We start from the raw sequence: 23,976 nt of genomic DNA, 5'->3' as shown, positions 1-23,976 counted from the left end.
GATCCTACTTTTGATAGGTGCGCGCTCTCCTATTCGTCTTCTAATATGCACGTTGGCAGCTGCTCTTTCAAACATTTCGTCCAACTTACATGTTTCGTGACACGTGCGACCGAGAAACTTCATTAATGACCAATTTTTATTCGCCTGAATAATCTAACAGATTTAGATTCTTTCTCGATTTTAACTATTTTTCATCAGCTGTTTAAAGTTCAAGATTTTTTTTTATATTCTAAAATTTAATTGAATTTTTCTTTGAATTTTAATAAGAGAATAATACAAATTTTGTTATCCAGTACTTTTTTTCTTTTTGTCATAAAATTTGTAAAAGAAGTTTTAAATGGTTTATTTTAAAAACAAAATAAATTTTTTGATAAATTAAGTAATTAGAAAATAATAGTCACCCAGTGGGCAAAAAACTAATAATGTTCTGAGACATTTTAAGAATATGAAATGTTACATATCTAAAAAATCGTTTCTAAAAACGTTTTAAGAACGTTTTTGGAAAGAACATGGTTTTGGAACACTGGGAAAAATAGTGCAATTAATTAATGACATGAATTTTTTCAACACTTGATAATACTTTTACGAATCATTTTTGTATAGGTACACGAATAAAAATGCAACTTGCATTTTTTTCGTTTAAAAGACTTTTAACAATTATTATTACTGATAAGTGGAATTTATTATATTTCCTAAGAAAGAAATGTTGTCATTTTCAAAGTTATAATGTGAACGTAGTCATCAAGTAAGTCAATAGTATATCTTCAAGGCCAATTTAATACAAGTCATCATAGTGAGTGAATGACCTTATGATTACATCGCCGCAATAAAAAAATTAGTTTGACTCATAGTCGAGTTAATTTTTCTTGAAAGTAATCTAATAGATGACCTTGAAATGTGCCCATCACGAGTGGATTCTATAAATCGTTAAATTCTATACGAAAATCCAAAATCCTTCAACTACGTGGCACGAGTGTCTTCTTCCCATGTGTAAGTTTTCCTAATATGAGTCTACGCGATGCGAACGTTAGTCATCGCTAGTAACCCACATTTATGATAGACCGTTTATAACGCTTTCTTGAGTAGACTCCCATCTGTTAGGGCACCTGACTTGATTCACCTGCCACATGTATGGGCTGGCTGGCGTCAGGTGTTGTTCCTTCTACCAGCATAACGGCGAACCTGACAGCAATATCTCGAAACAAAGAAAAGTGAAATTTTACGTCTCTCCTTTTGCGCAAGCCGCTTTGTCAAGAATAGACGGTATAAATTCGATTAAGAAGGCATTTTGTTTTAGAAGTCGAAAAAAGCTTTTTACGTCAATTTTTTTAAAAAAGAACTTAACAAATTAACTTTGTGACGTTTCAGGTATATTTTAAATACCCGTTTAAAAAGTAGGGTTGCTTGGGTTTGGTTGTAACAATTTTTCTAATATTTTGTATAAATTATAAAATTTATCAAGTGTTTTATAATCATAATTGCTATTATCGATAAACCAATCTATTCTGCAATAAATTACATTAAAGCAGATATTAAAAATTTCCTCGTTTTCCCACAAAGGCGTTTTCTTTTAAAAAATAAACTGTTACATAATTAAGGAAATACCTAACATTAGAAAGATTGAATTTATATATTTTTAATTTCGAAAAATAAAAAAATATAGGGTAAGTCCGGGGGAGTTGGCCATAGTTTTTTTAAAGGTCTGTAAAAATAAAAAGAAAGTGATTTAAGTATTAACTTTTATTGATAATAAAACATGGAACATTTAACTTACAAAAAATGATAGAAATGAGAAATTTTTTAAATTTTAGGGTTAAAATAATAAGTATTATTTTAAATACCTATAATTTTCACTGTTTGAGCTTATTATAATATTTTCGATGAAATTTAAAAAAAAATTGTACACTATAAAATATTTGGGGAGTTAATGGCAAGCGGTGTTGGGAGTAAAATTTTTGGAGTTAAAAATCTACCTAAAATGAGCCGTTCGCCCAAAGAACCACTTAAGTCGGTTTAGGTGATTTTATCAAATTTGGTTATTAAAATATTTCACAACATATATAGAATTAATTTGTTAAGTTTCCCATGTTTTTTGCGTATTATTTATAATTTTATAAAGATTTAAAAGTGCGCGGATACTCAGATTAGCGTACTCCCGCGCCGGGGTCTGAATGTTTGATTTAATATTTTAGTCAAAAGACTTAAGTGGTTCTTTGAATTTTTTTTAATCCTTTACAAATTGTAGTTTACTAATCATCAATCCCGAAAATCCGCGGATTATGATTTTCATAAAGAAAACCGATCATTTTTTAAAAATTGTTTCGCTATATTGGATCCGCCATTTTGAATTTTTAATCTGTATTACTGTATTGCTTCTTCATAACGGAAGTATTGTACTATATCAAAATTTTTCAAATTCAATTTTTTTTTCAAGTGTTAATTTGAGTGTACTTCAAGTTCGATTCAAGTTTTTCATGCTGAGTTTCTTTTAGAGAAGATACTTTTTGGTTTCTTTAGTAATGAGTCGTGCAAGCTGAATATTTCATTTGGCCAGAGCCAGCTGATGAGAACAAAGGGTCGAACAGAAAAAAGAGAATTCACGGACCAGTGCATTTTAGCCAAGGCTCAAGTCGTTGCATGCGTGCTTGCAACGCACGCGACAAAATACGCAGGACACGCGATATCGCGTTTCGTAAACTGCACAGGACCCACCCTCTTTTGCAGACTTGTTTATACGCTAAGAACACGCCATTTCTCCATTACAAATGTCCAATATGAACTCATAAGTCGCGTGTGCCAGGAAATTGTCACGGAACTTTTATGCAAAATTCCAAAAAGACAATAAATCCGTATCATTCGAAATCATCATTAATAGACAACAGCAAATCAGGCATATATACAAATGTTTCCTTGTGGAAACTAAATGTTAGTTAAACAAAATTGAAAACTAAAGAAAATTCTTTTAAACTAAAGATAGTCTTTAGATAGATCTAGATGTAGTGGCTGTGAAACTGATTCAAAAAGCACATATACTGACAAGGAGATTTTCAAAATGAAGCTGAGTACCTAAACAAAATGCGCAAGTGGTTCAAATTTTTAACTAGCACAGTGCAATTAAACAGCCGGAAACCAAAAGGGCTTACGCGCGTGACTTTCGTTGGCATATACATTTCTGTATGGAATAATTTTTTAATTGAAATATAAAAAATCATTCAAGAAATTTATAATAATTATACTTGACAATATTTTTATTTATATACTTTTCAAAAAAGCAAATTAACTAATTATACGTACACGAGGCCATTTAAATTAAACAAAAACCGTGAAGAAATTGACACTTATTTTTATCTCGATTACCGGCCTGGCCCCGTTCTGCTCCGGAAATAGAAAAAATTACTACTGAAATAGTAGTTTTTACTATTTATGAAGCAAAACTTGCCAGAAATGCGCAGAAATTCAGGATTTACTACGGAAGTAGTAAACGTTACTTTATTTTTGCTTTCTATTTTTCTCTGTGTAAAATTGGCCACGTATTTTGTATTCTGTCCTTGTTTAACTAGGCTAAATCCGTTTCCATCTTGAATTTAGCATCAAAAATGGGCTGCAGGGCCAGTAGTAAATCCACTATGCGGTTTAGCGGCCTCCACCCTAAATCCTTCCTTGATAAGCTGAAACCAAACTTTGTTTCGAATGATATACTTCATTCAAATATTAATTTGAACGTAAGCGTTAAAAATTTTTCACTGAGATAAAAAGTTTAAGATCCCACAAATTAGAGCCCTTAGAAAATTTCACTTCAAAACCCTTCTTGAAGAATTAAATTTTAAAAATTATGAAACGTAATAAAATGCATTGATACGTTCTAAAGAGTCTGAAATAAGAAAGAGTCTTGACTCAAGAACATTTCTCTTCACACAACCGGATGTTAAATGCAGTCACGAAAAACTGGTTGGAAATCATGAGAACAAGGTTTTCGTGACTATGAGAGAGCAAAGACATCAAATTCCTCTGGTATTTACTGCGTAACTCCTTTCACGCGAATCGGCTAAACATCGATCAGACTTTGCAAGCATGGCTGTCATGTCATCATAGCCAACTGTGTACAAAAAAAGGCTGCAGAAGAGAGAGCAAGACGAGTATGCACTGAAAAAAAGGTTTGGTATTAACAACCAAACATTTGGTTGGTATTTAAGCAACCAAAATTTTTTTATTGAATCAACAAAATTTTGGTTGTCCTAATCAAACTTTAGTTAGGACAACAAAAATCCTTTTTTTCTAATTTTGCTTGTGTCAAACAAATTTTGATTGAGACAATTAAAATTTTGTTGATTCAACAAAAAAATTTTGGTTGCTTAAATACCAACCAAACGTTTAGTTGTCAATACCAAACCCTTTTTTCAGTGTGTTTTAATGCGCAGTGCGCGTAGGCTGCACACCATCGGGATATTGACCGCAGTGATAACTGTAGAGTGATAAGGTTTTCGGAAGCGAGTGAGATGGAGAAAAGAAAGATGATGATAATGACTTTTTACTTTGTAGAGAAAATGAAACTGCAGCTAGTTAGGGCAAGAAAACTTAGCGGCCCACCTTTATTCTTGTAAACAAAGATTAAAGATCGTTGTGCACACACGGTCTTGAACGGCAAGAAGAGGAGAAAGAATTGCAATGGTGGGCAGCGGTAGTGGGCGAGCAGCTGGGTTTGATAAGTTTGCGCGCGGCTTGTAACCGGCTTCATCGTTCCGGAGGGGGAAAGGTACCCAACTAGCAAGACGACATCAACACACTGATAATGCCGCTGTGTGTATGTAAGTAGGTAACAGACGGTCTACTGCCTACTGTTGGCACGTTACATTGCATCGGTCTTTGCGAGTAGAGTCCGATGGTTCTCTTCTCTCTCCTTACCAATTCCTGCACAACTAGCTTGCAGTTTGAAAGAAAGAGTCCAAGTTCCAATATTGAATATTGGCTAATGCAACCGACCTCTTATCAACTTCATTTCCCCTTGAATTCTATCTTCCTGTCTTATCACTCCTCACTTCCCTAGCACTGACTATTTACTTAACTGATTCGTAAGACACATGACATATAAAGAGAAGCGGGACGTAAGCGTCTGAGATTTCTCCGCCACTCTCGTTTACCCCACTTTGACGCTTACATTCTGTTTCTCCTTAGTTATGTATTTTATGTACCAGTCAAATATGCGATGTAAACATAGTCACTATCTCTAAAATACGCCACTCCTCACAATTTCATTAACCGACTCCCCCACCCCTTCTGTTTGAAAGAGCGTAAACTTGTGCGAATATATGACATCATCGTCCGAGCACGCAAGAGGAAGAGCCACGGAAAGCTGGGTCTACTTTCCCAGGGCTCGTCGTTCGATCGAACGAAACCACGTTGCTTTCGTTTTTTCCCCTCTTTTTCCCGCCATTCGTTTCCGAGGCCGTCGCCACGGAGACTGCATCATATCCTCTATATAGCTACATCGTGTTTTCTATACGTCGTGTACTTGACAAACTTTTCGAAACATTACTTTAGTCCTGGAATGTAGTCGACGACAATATTGTCTTTAGACATATGTACATTGAAACATATGATTGTAACATGAATTATCAAAACACATGCTATAATAATTGAAAAATTCACACTATCAGCTTGCCTATCAATAGTTCTAAGTCCTATCCTGGCCCCTATCGAACGCTGCCTTTCAACCCAACTTTGACCAAGATATATGTCAATTTCTACAAAAATTTCTCAAAATTATTTCTTAAGTATACTTTCTAAAAACTTCGAATGAGTACTTTCATTACTGTTCTCAACTTTTTACATTTGCTCGACATGGAAAATTGCAATTCTCTGACTTGAGAAAGTCGGAAACTCGTCACTAAATCTGAGTGCGCAGTCATCCTTCGCGCATCGATCGAGTATATATATATATATATATATGTATAACATTATAGCATCAGAAAAATTAGAATTACTATTGTTATTACAAAAATATAGTTTTTAACAATGTTCTCTATTAATAATAATCTTAATAATAATAATATAGTCATACAATAAACACAAAACAGAATTATCTTATTATAAGATGTTTTGGTATAGTCAATTTTTAGTAATTTAAAATATATTAGTTTAAGTTGTTAATAGTATCTTTGCCAAAGTGCTTCACATATTTTTGATGAAAAAAATTTTGAGGTTAACTATTGGCTCTTATGTAAGATACTTAATATGTATTTTATATTTTAGTAATTAAAATTCGGACGTATCTTAGAATTCACAAGCTTAAAGAAACTTTCCGAAGTAACTTACTCTCTAAATCTGAATTAGTAAAAATGTTTAGACCTGGCGCTGGACACTTAACTAGCATTTTCTATCAAATTTAATTGATTTAACTTATAAAGAACAATTTGTTATATTTCTGAACTTGAAAAAAATTGCGCATACAATACAAATTAATATTATCTACAGTTCGTATTAACTCAGTACACTTGCACGTCTAACATTAAATTCCAAGAATTAAATAAAAATTTACAACCCACGGGGAAAAAACTCCCGACCCTATACCTAACCTAAGACCTAATCTAACCTCACGTATTTTTGCAGTGAAAGAATATCTTTGGGACATTTCTCGAGCAGACGAGATATTCAAATTTTCATCCCGTGGGATATTCTAAACAAAGAATGTTTAATTTTAGTAACAATAAATAACCGTAAATAAATACTCTTTACAAATAAACTTTTAATTAAAATTTTTATCTCATTCGATATTACAGCATGAAAATACTTCAGAAAGTGACCACCAGGATGCACCTAAGCTATTTCTTCTCAAATGAGATGCTTTACTAGTCATTTAAGAAACTTCTATACCGTCAAAGACACATACTCTCTAAATTTGAATCAGCGATAAGTATACCACTGGTACCAATCAGCGGATATACGCTGAAAAATCAGTGAAATTCCACTAATTCATCAGTGCATATAAGCTGATTAGAATCAGTGGTATACTTATAGCTGAGAATCAGCGAGATTCCGCTGATTCAAATTTAGAGAGTAGTTTATCTTTTGACTGTATCCACTAATATAGAAATGTTATGTAAAATTCACTGAATTTATATTTTTACCACACAGAAAAAACCTGGATTCATTTTTATTGCAGTTGAAAATAAGCCAATGCTAAACGATAGAACGTGGCGCCACCTACTTGGCTCATTTTTGTTGTACTTCAAAATGAATAGAATAATATTACCAACATTACCTAAATATTAATTTCATGATTTCCGGTATACTGCTTAGAATATTGAGGAAATGTTGGCAACATTGCTCCAAGTTTAGATGTTATGTGGCTCAAAATATACTCTAATTTTATATCCCCCGACAAGATCTACAATTTAATAAAAATTATTCCTTTAGCTTTTATAGGACTTACGATATTTATGAAAATAAAATGTATACATATATAGGATATGAAATTTTCTAAAAATGTGATTTTTTGATTCCTCATGTTAAAAAAAGTAAAGATACCTATATGAAAAAATCGAGTTTGAAATTTTTTGGTATCACAATACTTGCTCCATTAGAAAGCAATACCTTTACTTATTGAAAACGTTATTTAAATGACGGACCTCTGAAGGTTGTATATTGTATAATATATTTTAAATTCTATAAAGCTACATTAGAACTATGTATATGAATTGAATAAATAGACAGCCGAAAGTTACAAAAATTATCTTATTAACGTTATCAAAATAATTAATAATAAAAAACTGTTAGTTTTTTGTACACAATTCCATGAAAATTAAATGGTCAAATCTTAATCCATTTGATGATTAAATTTGGAAAGATGCCCTTGACAATTGAAAGTAAATGAAAAATGTTTGGAAAGGTTTTAAATGTTTCTTTCGCAAGCATCAGAGTAAGCGAAAGATTAAAGCACCACGAGAAAAGAACATGCAACATCCTTCGCGAGACTCAATTGTACCAATATGGGGCCAAGGACATTGTCGAAGGCTCAGTTTTACAGCCATAATCATTGACATCGTGATGGTGCGAGAAGAAAATTCTCTAGATAATGTAGCTAGATTATGCTAAGAAATGTAGTTGACACACCTGAAAAGGTATATGAACTCAACAGAAATAACCTAACGCAACCTCGGGTCAATATCGCAACAGACTCTTAAAGAGCATAATGTTTTCGCCGGTAGTAGTAGCGTAGAGACGCGTTTTTACGGCTACGTTAGTAGACGAACCGGATTGATTTTCTCTGGCTGGCTGGCTGCCGCTGTGACGTGACAGAATGGTTTTGTCTGCCCCCAGCGATGCAAGAATACTTCTCTCTTTCTCTCTTTTGAATCCCACATTATCTTCTCCTTTTCTCCCGACCTAAACAAAAACGCAGTACTATATCTATGCATTAAAACCAAATTAAAATTCCCATACGACTTTCATTAAATTAAGATCTTACAATAAGCATAACGAAAGTATAATACTTTAAGAGAGCAAACAAAAGAATGTATGTCTCGAGAAATACACAATGGCAACGTCGCAAAACGGTGTTGTCAAACATAAGAATGACGTCACGAGACACGACTCGCGAGCACGTAAGCCGGCAGCAACTCAGCAAAGCGTGACTTACACTAGAAAAATCATTCATCCTATTTGTTGATCGATTGAATCTTTAAATTTTCTTAGCGCGAATAGAACATATCACGAATCCTGAATTTCCTTCGATTTTAATTCCAACTTTAGCCAACTGTATAAAGAAACGTAAAAGTCACATGTGATTTTCTATAAGCATCTAAGCTATTGTATTTTACAATATTCATCAAGTTTTGTAACCCCTTACCTACTTATAGCAAGTCATACTCAGATATGTATATATTCATTTTCTCTGCTTGAGGGTGCATAATAATAACGATCGCAAAACTTGTGCATAGTTCATATTATCCCAGCGAGCATTATGCGTACACTTTATTATAAATCACACGCCTACCTTCTTGGTCAGATACTTCTGCAGTCAATGTATATGTACAACACAAGATAAGAAGTTTGCCGTGATAAGGAAGAATCAACTTGACAATGACAAGCATCGCAAAAGTTAATAAAATATGTAGTTTTTAAAATGTCCCAGGGAAAATTAATAAATTTTGCTTTTATCAAAAAATTTCATTATTTATGTAAAATTATTAGAACCTTTAATTTGTTCTTTAGATATTCTCTGTATTATAATCACTGTTAAGAATAACAAAGAGTCGCTTCAATATAACTCGGAAGTAGCTTTCCATTGTAAGTTCATGTTATCAAAAAGCAGGTCTTATCGAAATGTCACGTGCAATGCAGCAGACCATCTGGTTCATTAAAACAACATGAAACGTCTAGTTACATAATTTTTTACAACTTTATCATCAGTTTTCATTATGCTTCAAATAAAACATATAATTCTTGTTTGTGAGCTTAACATTTCATAAAACTTGTATATATACTAATTCATGAGGTCAGAACGTGAATAATTCTATCATTGGAGTTTCTTATTCATCTCTGATCAATATATATGTATATATACATATTATACTCCAGTGAGATGGTCCAATCGATAAAGGCTAGCTGCTCTGCAGAAGCGGTTAGGTATATATATATATATTTCGTCAGCCATGTTGCTTTTCCTCGCACTCCAAGTTTCGGGCGTCACACGTGCTGCCATAGAAATCGATACTACTCAAGGTCGAGGATATGATCACCCTTTTTCAATAGGTATCAAATAAAACAGATGCGTTTAGTTATTGCTTATATGCTTCTACAGGCTAACGCGCTTTTGTACCTGATGGGCGCAATCGATTAAAATAAAGGAAACTACTTTTAAAGGTCAATTTTTCATGCCTCTTAAAATATAAGGAAACTTGTTTTTGCTTCAAGAAAAAGTCAGACAAAAATCTTCGCTATCAATTGTTTTGTTGTTTAGTGATGTTGATTAAATACTGCATAAACCTGTTAGAGAAATATGTACTAAATAAATAATAGGTCTACAAAATTTTTTTTTAGATATCAGAGTAGTTTCCAATGTATTTTTGTGTTCTTAACACGATCCCGGGTTCCAAAATTGCGTATCACGTCAGGATTTTGAGTAAAGTAGAGATAAAGTTTTTGAGGGTTTTCAGTATTTTTTTTCTCTTTAACCTGACGTGCTTTAATTTAAGCCTATATATAGAAGTCTCTAGCACCTCAGATTATGGAGAAAAAAATACTGAAAACCCTCAAACACATATTTTTTGGGGTCTTTACCCCAACTTTTTTCAAAAATTTATTTTATTTTGCGTATATGGGACTTAAAGTGTATACGATTTTAGCTTTAGTTTAAACCTATATAGCACATCAGGTTATAGAGAAAAAATACTGAAAACCCTCAAATACATATTTTTTGGGGTCTTTGCCCCAATTTTTCTCAAAAATTTTTTTTATCTTGCGCATATATGGGTCTTACAGTGTACAATTTAAGGTTTAACTTAGACCTACATGGAAAGAAATCTTGTAAGGATATTTAATATTTTAACACTCATATTTAGTATATTAAGTTACAATTGCGGAAGATTTTGCAGATTTTGGGGTGGTAATAACTTTCGTTACTTTTTTTTAAGAATGCCTAAAATAAAAATAATAAAGTTCAATATATTTAGAAACAAAAATTAAAATAGTTTTTGCGAAATTCATAATTGTATTATGAAAACTCCAAATGTTAAGTTCTAATACGCCCTGCAACAAGTATTAGAATAAAATATTTCATTTTCTGTATTTAGAATTCCGTTAACTGGTATAATCATTTTACATTTTGATATAGTCGATAAGAAAGTGGATTGGTGTTAAAATAGTTTCATTCCTTATATTTACATATAATGCTAATAGAAACTTTTTCTTTCAAAAAATGATAGAAAAATATCAAAAATCACCCAAGTTTGACGAAGTTAAGCGAGTGAGTCCGATCGGGTTTGACCGATCACTAACGAGTAGTCACGAAAAAAAAATGTCAGAGAAAAGTCAGGGAATTTTTTTCTTTAAGCCTTGCTGGACATCCTGATTTTAAATTATTTTTTATTACTGCAATATGAATTAAAAATAATTTTAATTAATATTTAATAATAAAATACTTCATTTGTTTACTCATAATTTTTATATAATTTTTATTTCTGCAATATAGACTAGAAAAATTTTAGATAAATAATTGTTTTTAATTACATATTCTATATTTCTTTTTCTAAATATAATTATAGAATATTTGTTATAAGTTTGCTTCTATAATTAAATTAAATGATTTTATGATAAAAATTGTTCTTTGAAAGGTAATAAAATATTTTATTATTTCATAACCCGTTGCCTGTCGCTGACGCATATATGCGTAAAACTAAAACTGGCCAAAAGTGCTCTTTACGCATATATGCGCAACTTAAAAAAAGTGATGAAAAACATCTCAAATATTTCTGAAACTGGTTACTCGGGGGTTTTTGGGGTCGCTGATTCCGAATCTGAGGTCGGTTTTTCAAAATTCAAAATGGCGGATCCAATATGGCGGACGACAATTTGAAAATATGATAAAAATCGCTTGGAAATGGTTACTCAGGGGTTTTCGGAGTCGCTGATTACGAATCTGATATCAGTTTTTTAAAATTCAAGATGGCGGATCCATTATGGCGGAAAATTTTTCAAAATTGATCGGATTCGACTGAAGCTCGTTACTCAGGGGTTTCCGGGGTCGCTGATTCCGAATATGACATCAGATTTTCAAAATTCAAAATGTCGGATCCAATATAGCGGACGACTATCTGAAAATCTAATGCAATTCGCTCGAAACTCGTTACTCGGGGGTTTTCGGGGTCGCTGATTAGGAATGAGACATCAGTTTTTAAAATTCACACTTTCAAATTGTCGTCCGCCATATTGAATTTTAAAAAACTAACATCGAATTAGTAATCAGCGACCCCGAAAACCCCCGAATACCCATTTTTAAGAGAATTACATTATATTTTCAAATTGTCGTCCGCCATATTGGATCGGCCATTTTGAATTTTAAAAAACTAACATGGGATTCGTAATCAGTGACCCCAAAAACCCCCGAGTACCCATTTTCAAGCGAATTGCATTATATTTTCAAATTGTCGTCCACCATATTGGATCCGCCATTTTGAATTTTGAAAAACAGACCTTAGGTTCGTAATCAGCGACCCTGAAAACCTTAAGATACCAAGTTTCATAAAAATTCATTAAAATTTTTTTCAACACACTTTTGGCCCAAATAGTGGAAATCTCGTCGACAGTCAAGGGGTTAATAAATAATTATTTTTATTTTTAAATATTTAACAATGTAATATTAAGCTTCTCACAAGTGCAGAAAAATCTGTCTATTTAGTATATAAAGAAGTTCACAGTTTCTCATTTCAGCATAAATTATGTATATCTATATGTGTTGTGTTATTCTGCGTTTATGTATGCGAATTGTAGTTAGGATGTGTTAGGAATAATTTTAAGCCAATCAAAGCGTACCAGTTATGTGTGTGTATTAAGAAAGACTCCCACTACCCTCGAATAGAAAAGGAGAGAAAACCTGAGAAAAGAGCCATTGGTGGTTCCGACGTTCTTCTTTTTTTCACGGCTCCTACTTTTTCGTATAGTTTTAGCAAATTACAAAATGTTGGTTCTTGTTTTTTGTATAAATTTAGTAAATAACAAAGTGCTAGACTGTTTACTTCCTGTACTGTTTTTTCCTATAGTTTTTTCAATATTCGAAAATTGTAGATTTGAATTAGGAAATAATAATTTCAGTTTTCGTAAAATGTTTTCACTTAAAGGTATTCGTAAAACTATACCAACTTTTATTATCAAACCAGAATATTTCGCAATTGAAAAACAAAAATATCAAAATTTCTATTCAGATTTATTAAATATTCTAACAAGATTTCTTTCCGTGTACTAGCACGTCAGCTTAAGGAGAAAAAAAATTGAATATGTACTCTCAAAAACACGGTTTTTGAAGACTTTACCCCCACTTTACCCAAAATCCTGACGTGATACGCAATTTTGTAGACCTGTGTAATTTGAAGCTTATCTCATATATAGGTATACACATAATTCATTTATAAAGAGTGGGATATAATATCCCTAGAATCATTTAGATACAGAAAAATATGTATTTTTAAATATAAGTACATAGAGAAATGATTTGAATAAATCTTTTTTAAACGTCATTTGATATGGTTTTACAATATTTCGGAAACGATATGCAAAAAATGTTGGGTTACTTCAATTGAAAATTCGCTTTTCGCTAACGAACCTTCTTTTTAAAATAGAACTATGACGTATAACTTGTGGTTTCTGGTTACCAAATAAGTTTGGTTGTTGTTAGTATAGGAAATAACCGAACTGATCGTTTGTAAAAACTCAATTCTATTGATTTTTGTAATTTTATTTATATGCTTATACATGTGTTATTTTTTATTTAAAAAATTTTTCAAATTTGAACCGTGCGCTCTCTAAATTGGAATTAGGAGAAATTTACTAATTCACAGTCATTTTTTACTAATTCACATAGGGCGGATTCGTTTACTGTGAATTAGTCAAAAGCCACTAATTTAATAAGTAATTAATCTACCACTAAATGAATTAGTGCTTCAGTTACTAGATATATAGGTAAGGTAGATATAATGTACTTGTATTTATTTTGAAAATAGACAAAAATTATTACTTAAAAAATAGGAAACGTTTATATTTTGTTCTTATATAGTTTAAACAACGTAAATTTATGAAAAATCTATTTATTCCATTTACGAAATTATTCTGCGATGATTACTGATGGGAGATGTCACTAGAATTTGAACTCATTACCTTGCCTTCTACCTTTGAAGCTGCGCCTTGACGCGTTGAATCAAAGGAGGCTATGAAAATTCTTTAAAAAATGTCTCTTATAACCAAATTATTATAAACTCGTCAAATCACTAATAAATGAGGTTAAGTCGATTTGTTTTATATACAAATTTTATTATATAAGTTTGTAATTTATGTCTTATAAATGTGAGTAGAGAAATGTTGTATAAAATAAAAAAATTTCAATTAAGCTATGTATGCTTATTTTGACTTTTTCGATTAGTAGACATGCACATATCGTGACTAACAAATTAGTAAAAAATCTCTACTAATTCAGTTAATAAGAAAAAGTGACTATTTTTTAAGTAGAAAAGCTCTTAGTAGAAAGCTGGGGATGGGCGAAAGGTTGTGAACTATGGGCAAAGTAAAAATATGGATGGGTTCGTATCCCACCGTGTCTCTTATTTTTTCAGAAATCCCTGAAAAAGTATCAACAAAACCATTTTGCTCATAGTTTGCAAGCTACTTTTCGGTCATTCATAAGCAATGGTTCAACATATATTTTTTGTGCAAGTTTGCTATATTGCACTGAAAAAAATTCCTAACACCCATATACCAGGAACTGACTAATTTGCCTGGTTACGAGAGGAACCCACTAGGTAATCTTGGTCAAAGTTGATTTCGACAATTAGTCGGAATGACTAGGGAAGCTTATCAGAATAGTTACATTGGCTAGAATCACTTTGACTAAATAAACTTTAGCGAAATTGATTATAGATACATGTCATATTAACCAAAAATCTTAGTTAATATAACTAGGAAACAAGGGGTCAATTCTACTAAATCGACTTTGACAATATTAACCTTGCTACATAACTGCCAGTGTGGAAAACCGCCTCGTATCTGTACCGTAACGATATAGTTTCACTATTTGCGATTTAGTTGCGGTACCGTGAAACATTACAGAATCTGTCTTAAAATGTAACGATACGAACATCATCTAGTTTCGATATAGTTTAACAATATCAGAACTAGTCATAATTTTCGTTTTTGTGCGATGACCATCACAATCATTGGCGTTTGTAATAACCGGACCTAATACTGATAAAAAATCTTTTTCCGATATAGGATTGTTTATTCTTTAGGAACATTGCAAACATTTACTATAACATCAATTAAATCTAAAGTTGTTAAATTATCGCTTAGGGTGCAAACTCAAGGAGAACAACGTACTTTGATGGTACCTTTAATACATTAGGAATTAATATTCGGTGAAAAATGGATATTACTTTTATAAAAATTTTGTATTGAATTGTTATTAACTGCAATCTCAAGGAAAACAACTTAATTTTATAATACTTTTCATACATTAGGAATACTCGACGAAAAATCTGTATTATTTCTATGCAAATAAAATAACTCATTTCATTTATTAAAAACAAATTTTTATGATACATTGTAAAAGTTTTCGATATTGAATATTAATAAATAATTTTCAATTAAATGAATTTTTATTATTATACTCATATAATAAAAGATTTACAAATTTAGAAAAATTGACATTAAAAAATAATTGATTTTCAGATGTTCGAAAATTGTTATCACTACAAAGCTTTCTACGAGGAAGCAACAATAATTTATAATAATATTTTTAATAATTTTACTATTTAAAAAATATGCACAATAATAATTATTAGAGGTATAAATAGTATAAAGAATTTATAAATATAAAGATTTAAAGTTCTCGCAGGTTATGATTGTATATAGCTATCAGAATTTACATTGTGTATAACTATTTCCACAATGCAGTGAAACTGTACAGATTCTAGACAGTTTCACAATGTAAAACAGTGAATGTAGTAAAACTATACAGAATCTAGATCGTCTCGGTATAGTTTTACGTGACTAGTTTCACGAGACATGTATATACGGTATAGTTTCTACCTCGTATATATATGTAGTCTGACGAGAGATATTTCCACACGGATGAATTGACTAGGATTCTTGGTTACGCTGACTAGATTTAAAGTTGCTATGGTTAATAATCATTAATGCGAAGCAAATTTTTTCATTGTGCGTAGCGTAGGCACAGAAAATTAAAAGGCATTAAAATAAGCTGCAACGCTTATTATTTTAATCCAATTTTGCTTATTTTAATCCATTTTGCTATTAACATAAGCAAAATTGGATTAAAATAATAAGTGTTGCAGCTTATTTTAATGCCTTTTAATTTTCTGTGGGGTCCTTAAAAACAATAATAATTAATATAATACGCATACATCGGTAAAATATAATTTCCTTGTAAAAATTCCATTTCCTGCAGACGTCTTTGGAAAGATAACGTACCCTGGCACAAATTGCTTTTGGCAATTTTGCAACTGTTTCGCTGTGAAATGTCGGAGAAAACAGTTATCTGTTTATTTATTTATTGATTGTTATTTCTGTGTTTAAAGTAGCGTGAATGACGTGCAGTTGCACCTTGAAATCCAATAAAGCGCGCAAAGGTCAAAATAAAGCACGAATTGGTCATTTCTTTGACGTATGGGTGAAACTTTATCTAGATAAAGTGAAGTGAAGACTAATATATAAATATATGGAATAATGTATTGGTTTAGCCTTAGTTTTTTGTATTATCAACATCGTGGAGTTATCAATAAACAAAATATTAATATACATCATTTATGATAGATTAGTGTTTGAGGGGAAAGAAGCCTAATCGTTTATTTATGTCTGGAAGGAAATAAAAAGTTGCTGATCGAGGAGGGCATTATCACGAATTCGCAACCAAGTCAGACCACTCAATCTCTTGAAATGAGCAAGGTTCACGTTTCTGCCTCTCATCATATGATGCCATAGTGATGGCACTTGTGTATAGCAGCACAGTTGGGTGGAACAATTGTGTATATCTGACAAATAATTTACTAATTTAATGTTCAACAAAGACGATCGATGCCAAGATTAGAGAATGATTTCTTTTATAGAAAAATTATTACTTTACGCGATGATTGTTTAAACCTAATACATATATTTTGCATAGTATATATCCATTTAACTGAGAATTAGTATAGTTTTTACTGAAGATCAGTGAAATTCCAAATGGAGAGTATTATGATAAATTATATGTCAAACTTGAGAAATAATGCCTGCCATTCGTATTTCAATAATTATTTTTAAATTAGGGAACAACAATAGCATGACTTGATCTATTTGACAAAATAATTAGCAAAAACATTATTATTATTTTTCTTGTTAATATGCATATTTATATGAAATAAATTTTATAAAAATTGAAAGAACTGTTTTTCTATGAATTGCTTGGCAAATTTTATATGGTTCGATTTACATGAAAGACGGCGCGTTATCAGCTTGACAATAAGGTACAAAAGGCAACAATAATATGAAAGCCGGTCAACGACACCAGCTGCTTTAAGAAGTATATTACATAATGTTCCGTCTACATTCGTTCCAATATTGCAATAATTATACAAAGCAACAACTTGGGTTCTATACTGCTCCAGTAGGTATACACGTTCCTATCAACTATTATCGCAAACCTCTTATCAATTCAGAAAACTTGATAAAACTGTACTGTTCGCAAATAACTGTTGTATGCTCTACAATTGTCAATCATAGTTATTTTTATTACAAATAAAATTATGTCGCTTTTAGATTTAGTCTGATGTTTTTATATATATAATACATCATTTATTAATATCTATAGATTTTATATTCTCTGATCGTCAAATATCACATATTAATTAAGTGCAGTAAGGTATATATATTATTATATACAACATTCCTTTTTATTTTATAAAACTTTTTCTTAAATCTTTCAAAATGGAATAAATTAAAAAAGGAAAAATATGATGCATACACTGAGAAAAAAAATTGAGTGTTTGCAACAAAATTGTTTAGTTAGGCAATTTTGGTTCTTGTAACGAAATTTTGGTTGGCTGAAACAAAGTCGCAGAATTATCTTAACCAAACATTTGGTTAGGCCAACAAAATTATTTGGTTGCGACAACCAAATAATTTGTTTCGCTCTCAGCTCATAGCTTAAGAGAACAGTTAGTTTAAATCTCTCAAAAGAATAGGTAGTCCAGTGGTCAGAGCTCCCGACCTTCAGTTTTAAAACAGAGGTTCGATCCCAGACGGAGATGAGATTTTTCAAAGACAACAAATCTTTCAATTAGATAAATATAAATTAAACGTTAAATTTATAATAAATAAATAATGAAATAAATAAAAAAGATACAAAGAAAATAAATAAAGTAGAATAACATTTTTAATTTTACAAAAAAAACTATTTGTTTGAACAACCAAACATTTTTGTTGACCTAACAAAAAAATTTGGTTGAGCTAACCAAACATTTTTGTTATGCCAACAAAAAACACTCAATCAAATTTTTTGGTTGACTCAAACAAACAGTTTGGTTGCTTAAATACCAACAAAATTTTGTTGTTGGCCCAACCAAATTTTGGTTGCTCTGACTAAACATTTTTCTCAGTGTATCTTTTTTAACATATCTGCAACTAATAAATTATTATGATGCAACAAACATCGTTAATCGTTTTCTCAAACTGGCGAAGAAATAATAGAAGTACGTGAGTCCTTTTAAAGAACATTACATATATATATAGTTGCAGATAGATAATTGGCTCCTTAACAGTTTGAAAAAGCTATATTTAGATTGGTATTAAACAAGATTTTAATTATTTTTTAAAGATGTTAAACACTAATTAAATTTATTGATTGAAGGAGTAATTATATACTGATTTAAAAACCACTTGGCCAAATGTGTGTAATTACTTTTACTCTAATGAAAATGAAATGTTGGATATGTATAGCTTCATTTCATTTCCTTATATACATTCTTCGAATCGTTTTTTAACATTTCAGAAATAGTTTATTTTTACAGGGAAAGAAATCTCTTACTGCTATTATTGCACAACACTTACTCATGAGCTAATTGCATAGGTTTCGGTTCGCTAAAATCACAAAAAAATTGTGCTAAAAACTTAATAACAATAGCCCCAGAAATAAAACATGCTTGTATATCCTATATCAAAGTCTTTATGTTTACACTCTAGTATTACTCTCTAAATCTGAATTAGTAAAATTGTTTACTAATTTGAATTAGTGACTCACTTTTTGCTTTAGAATTAGTTAAATTTTACTAATACTAATTGTTAATAAAAGTTACTAAGAATTAGTAAATTTTTACTAATTCAGAAGCAAAAAGTGAGTCATTAATTCAAATTAGTAAACATTTTTAAATAACACATTTAAATTTTTTTAAAAATTGAATTTTTTAGCAAAGTATACGGAAAAACATTTTATATTAAAAGACAATAAAAATGGTAATACATTTTGACATACTCGATATGAAAAGGAGGCTATTCACGGTTCGCTAATAGTTATTCATAATATTATTTGAATATTTGAAATTACGATATGGATACTTACTAGTGAAAGAAAATGACATTTAATATAGTATCTTAGAAAAATTAATTTTTGTCGAGGGGCTGTTCACTGAAAATCCAATTTAACAATATTTGAGAATTCATTAAAGATTTTTAAGGATTGCTAGTCATTTTTGTAATTCCTATTTTGAAATTAAGGGAAATAGTGCTTTCATTTTATTTGCAGTAATTACTTGCAAGAGTAAGATTGCAAGAAAAATAGATTAATTGTATAATTCGCCGCCGAATTCGCTCGTATGTCTCCGTAACCATTCGTGACTCGCAACAATTCTTACTGCATGATTTAGAATTTTACTGGAATCGACGAGATTCGTTTGGATTCGCATAGTATATTCGACAAATTCGAACGTCCTTTTCAATAATCGTCGGTAATCTCCAATTAAAATACAACATATTCAGAATCAAGAAATTTACATTTTCTTATGTTAATTGATGAATATTCGGAAGATACCTAGTATATTCTCTACATTACAAATCGGGTATTCGAGAGTGAACAGCCCCTCGATTTTTGTCGATATTAAATTTGAGACAAGTAATTTTTAATAGGGTACTTAATGAAGAAATGTAACTGAAAATATCAAGAATTAAAATAATAGTTAGGGAATTTTAACATAGTAAATATGAAAAGACCTTAAAACCATAGCCGCAGGTATATCGATGTGAAAAATTAAAATTTTTACTTTAGAAGTTTAATATCGACCACTATTGATTCTTTGTGGGCCCTGGCTTCGTAGATGACCGATAATTGACGAATTCACCCGAATGAAGAATGAACGTGCCGCGCGGGAACAACCTAACCAGACAAATCAAAACGTGCACGATTTTAGACGGTGTTTTTGTTCAAAAATAATAAAATTAATTTCAATTAATAAAAATCTGCCACCTATACGATAAGATTTAACAATTTTCAATCACTAATGAAAATTTCCAAAAAAAGGTCAAATAACTAAATTATTTAATGAAAAGTGGTGTTAAAACTCCTCTTCGTAACATCAGATTTTATTCAATATTTCAGTTATTTAGCCTTTTTTTGAATTTTTCTTTAGTGATCCGATTGAAAATTGTTAAATCTTAATAACAGAATCTTTAATAATTTCAATCAATTTTATTATTTTTGAACAAATTACCGTGAAAGTGAGATTTGTCCTTTTTGAGAGAATCACCCTTATACAAATAAAACTTGGATTTAAATAATGGCATTACATTTCTTTTCTTTCTTGTAATGTATTTAATTTCTTGTTTATTTATTTTAATTTAATTACAAAAATTTTGGTTGTGATTCCTGTAAAAATTAGCGGTATTCGCTACCGGTAGTGACTGTACATGTAGCGGTACCGGTAGTCACTACCGGGAACTTTTCCACCTGGATAACTTCATACTAAAATTGATCATTGCAAAAATACTACTAATTAATTATAGTTCATTGCATATTATTTTAAAATAAAATTGTTTTAGGGAGACAATTATATAATCATCGTTTCTCACAAGCGCAGAAAAATTCTGCCGTTTAGTATATAAGGAAAATTCTGCCTTCACCTCTCAGCGTAGTTGCGAGCGAGCGTTTATATGTATTATGCGTATTTAGGTGTATATAGGTAGTTTTAAGTTAGGCTGTTAGGTAGAGATGAATGTATAAATGTGTGTCTCAATGTATTCTAGTTCTCCATTTCACTCAAAACCTCAATAAATCTGTCGTTCTTTCCTTCTTCATTTCCCCATTTCTATTCTTTTATGTATGACTCACCAATTTTTAACAGTGTCAATATTAAAATTCACTTTTTCGAACTAACTGTTAAATATTACTATAAACTTTTTTGATTATGAATACTGTATATGTGAATTTTAGAAATATTGAGAATTGATTTACAGAATTAACAGTGACTATAGTGATTTATACAATATTGTCCATGAATAGCCGCACTTTACTATATAGTACAATTTTAAATTATGCTTCCAGTTTTATTGTTTTCTAATATAACTCACAGTTGAACAAGTAGCATAAATGAAAATCGAAAATTGACAAAAATTATAGAAACTTTTAAATGTTTCAAAATATTTATTACAATATTATTTAACCCTCCTACGGTTTTATTAAATTACGGAAATCAATACCAAAACTGTTCATTTAATCCTGCATAGAAAATTTTATATTTTAACATTGTTTAATAGTACTTCGGGTCGTTGATTACAAATCCAAGGTCTGTTTTTGAAAATTCAAAATGGTGGATCCAATATGGCGGACATTAAAAAATTTTCTTTTAATTTATCGGATTCAGTTGAAGAGCATTACTCGGAGGTTTTCGAGGTCGCTGATCAAGAATCAGATGCCTGTTATCAAAAATTGAAAATTGCTGCTCTAATATGGCGGTTGAAAATTCAAAAAGTTGTGCTACACGGAGAAAAATAGTTAACTATATTCACGGTGGTCCTTAACTCACTTTAACCCAAAAGTTTCTTCACTGTAAAATTTCTTCCATATCTTGATTCTGGACACTTTTCTAAGTATTTTGCAAAAAAATTCAAAATCTTTTATCTTGCCGTTTTTGAGAAAATCGATTTTTAGGTTAAGAAATTGAATTTTTTGTTTTATGAGAAAAATTGTGTAATATCAGGATAAAAAATTATGTAATTTAATAACTTTATACTAAATTAAAAATATTTGTTGAGAAGAGTAGTTTATTTAACTTTTTTACAGAATTTCTTAAAACATTTTGGAACACAAAGAATAAAAAAATTGAGCGAAGAACATTAAATGTGCCCACTGTTATATGCACATTACCGCGATATTAGACACTGTTCCTCATGAAAATTAAAAATTTTGTTTTTTAACCTAAAAATCGATTTTCTCAAAAACGGCAAGATAAAAGATTTTGAATTTTTTTGCAAAATACTCAGAAAAGTGTCCAGATTCAAGATATGGAAGAAATTTTACAGTGAAGAAACTTTTGGGTTAAAGTGAGTTAAGGACCACCGTGTATTAGCTAAAATTTAGTTACTTTAGCTATTATATGGATAGCAATTACTGTTAGCTAATACAGCTAATAATTAGCTTTCATAGCTAACAAGTTTTGCTGTGGCAGCTAAATATTAGCTACCAGAGCTAAAAATTCGCTATCCATATACACGGAAAAAAATTTTCTGGTAATTCTTTAACATCGATTTGGAGATTTTACATGTTCCTAAATCTGTTAATTCTACAGATATTTTCTGTAAGGTTTTAACGCATGCGCGAAAACAATGCAGTGATTCGACTAAGGCTGAGTACGATTGAGTGCGAGAGGTTAAGGCGAATTTAGTGTTTCTATTATTATCATAGTGTCGGCAAGAAAGTTTAATTAAAAAGGAAACGTCTTAAGTATATAAACATTATTATAGAAATAAATTGTTACAAATTTTTTATTTTAAAATTAACTGTAGTGATTAAGTGAGAAAAGTCGTTTGTTTCAATTTCTCGACATAAGAAAAAGTGGATTTATCATAAGTTTTGAAAACTTGCTCCTCATTTTTTTTGTTAGAAAATTATTGAAGGATGAATTTATTTACATAGAAGTTATACTAATTTATACAATAATGTTCCGCGAATTTAATGTATTCGGAGGAGAATATAACCTATAAGAAATACTCTACCAAATATATATTATCCCCATATAGTATACATAATTTGCTCACTCAACAGTTTTTAAGAACTGTAGCTCAAACTTGTAGAATTAACAGATTTTAATGCCAATGATTCAACATATTTCTCTATTTGGAGAAACATCAGTAGATGGCGCAGGAGTTTCTGTAAATTTTACAGAAAATTTCTTTCCGTGTACTAGCAAACTCATTTTTCTCCGTGTAGGCTTCTGAAAATTAATACTTGTGGGTTTTTTGTGGTTTCTGACTTTAGAATTGTGATCAACTATTCCGAAAACCCCCGAGTAAAGATTTTGTATTAAAATCTGATGAATTTAAAAAAAAAATCCAAATATGTCCGCCATATTGGATCCGCCATTTAAAATTTTAAAAAACTGACATTAAATTCGTAATCAGAGACCCCGAAAACAACTAAGTACACAGTTTTGTAGCAATGAAAAATTGCTTTATAATTTTGTCCACTTTTTGTCGAGTTATTTTTTTGTTAATTTTTAACAGAGAGATAACTGTAGATATACTTAATCTGTAAATTTTACGCCTTGATAATATTATACTCTCTAAATCTAAATTAGTGAAAAGTGAGCTACTAATTTAAATTAGTAAGAATTTTCACTAATTTTTAGTCACTTTTTACTAAAACTTTAGTAAAAAAAATTTTAAAGTAATAAATGAAATAGTAATATTTTACTAAAAATTCTTACTAATGTGAATTAGTATCTCACTTTTCACTAATTCAAATTTAGAGAGCACATTGTAAAACGAATATTGAGAAATTGAACAATAATTTCAAGTAGACGATTGTAGTACTGAATGTTTTATAGAAAAAAAAAAGTTGAATGGGAAAATTATATGATAAAAGGGTAAAAATATAAAAATAAAAGAATAAGAATGGGTTCAGGACGAATGGACCTGTCCATTCGTAAAGACTCGTAACACTCAGGTTGCCTGGAATGACCCAAAAACAGTTTGCCGCGTACACACGGTGCGGTTTTGTGCGGGTTTTCTTGGGTG

At 30.7% G+C, this 23,976-nt stretch overlaps 1 protein-coding gene across 1 annotated transcript in view; it reads left to right on the top strand.

Moving 5' to 3' along the window:
* The window catches only part of LOC127278579 (uncharacterized), a 166,022-nt gene that overhangs the window by 72,620 nt on the left and 69,426 nt on the right, over positions 1 to 23,976 (top strand). The gene's annotated exons all lie outside the window — the stretch shown is intronic.

The sequence above is a fragment of the Leptopilina boulardi genome, unplaced genomic scaffold (genome assembly GCF_019393585.1).
Source record: "Leptopilina boulardi isolate dan_hultmark-lab unplaced genomic scaffold, ZJU_Lbou_2.1 LbouV2_208, whole genome shotgun sequence".
Classification (NCBI taxonomy): domain Eukaryota; kingdom Metazoa; phylum Arthropoda; class Insecta; order Hymenoptera; family Figitidae; genus Leptopilina; species Leptopilina boulardi.
The sequence above is the reverse complement of the archived record's forward strand: the minus strand, read 5'-3'. Positions and strand labels throughout refer to the sequence as shown.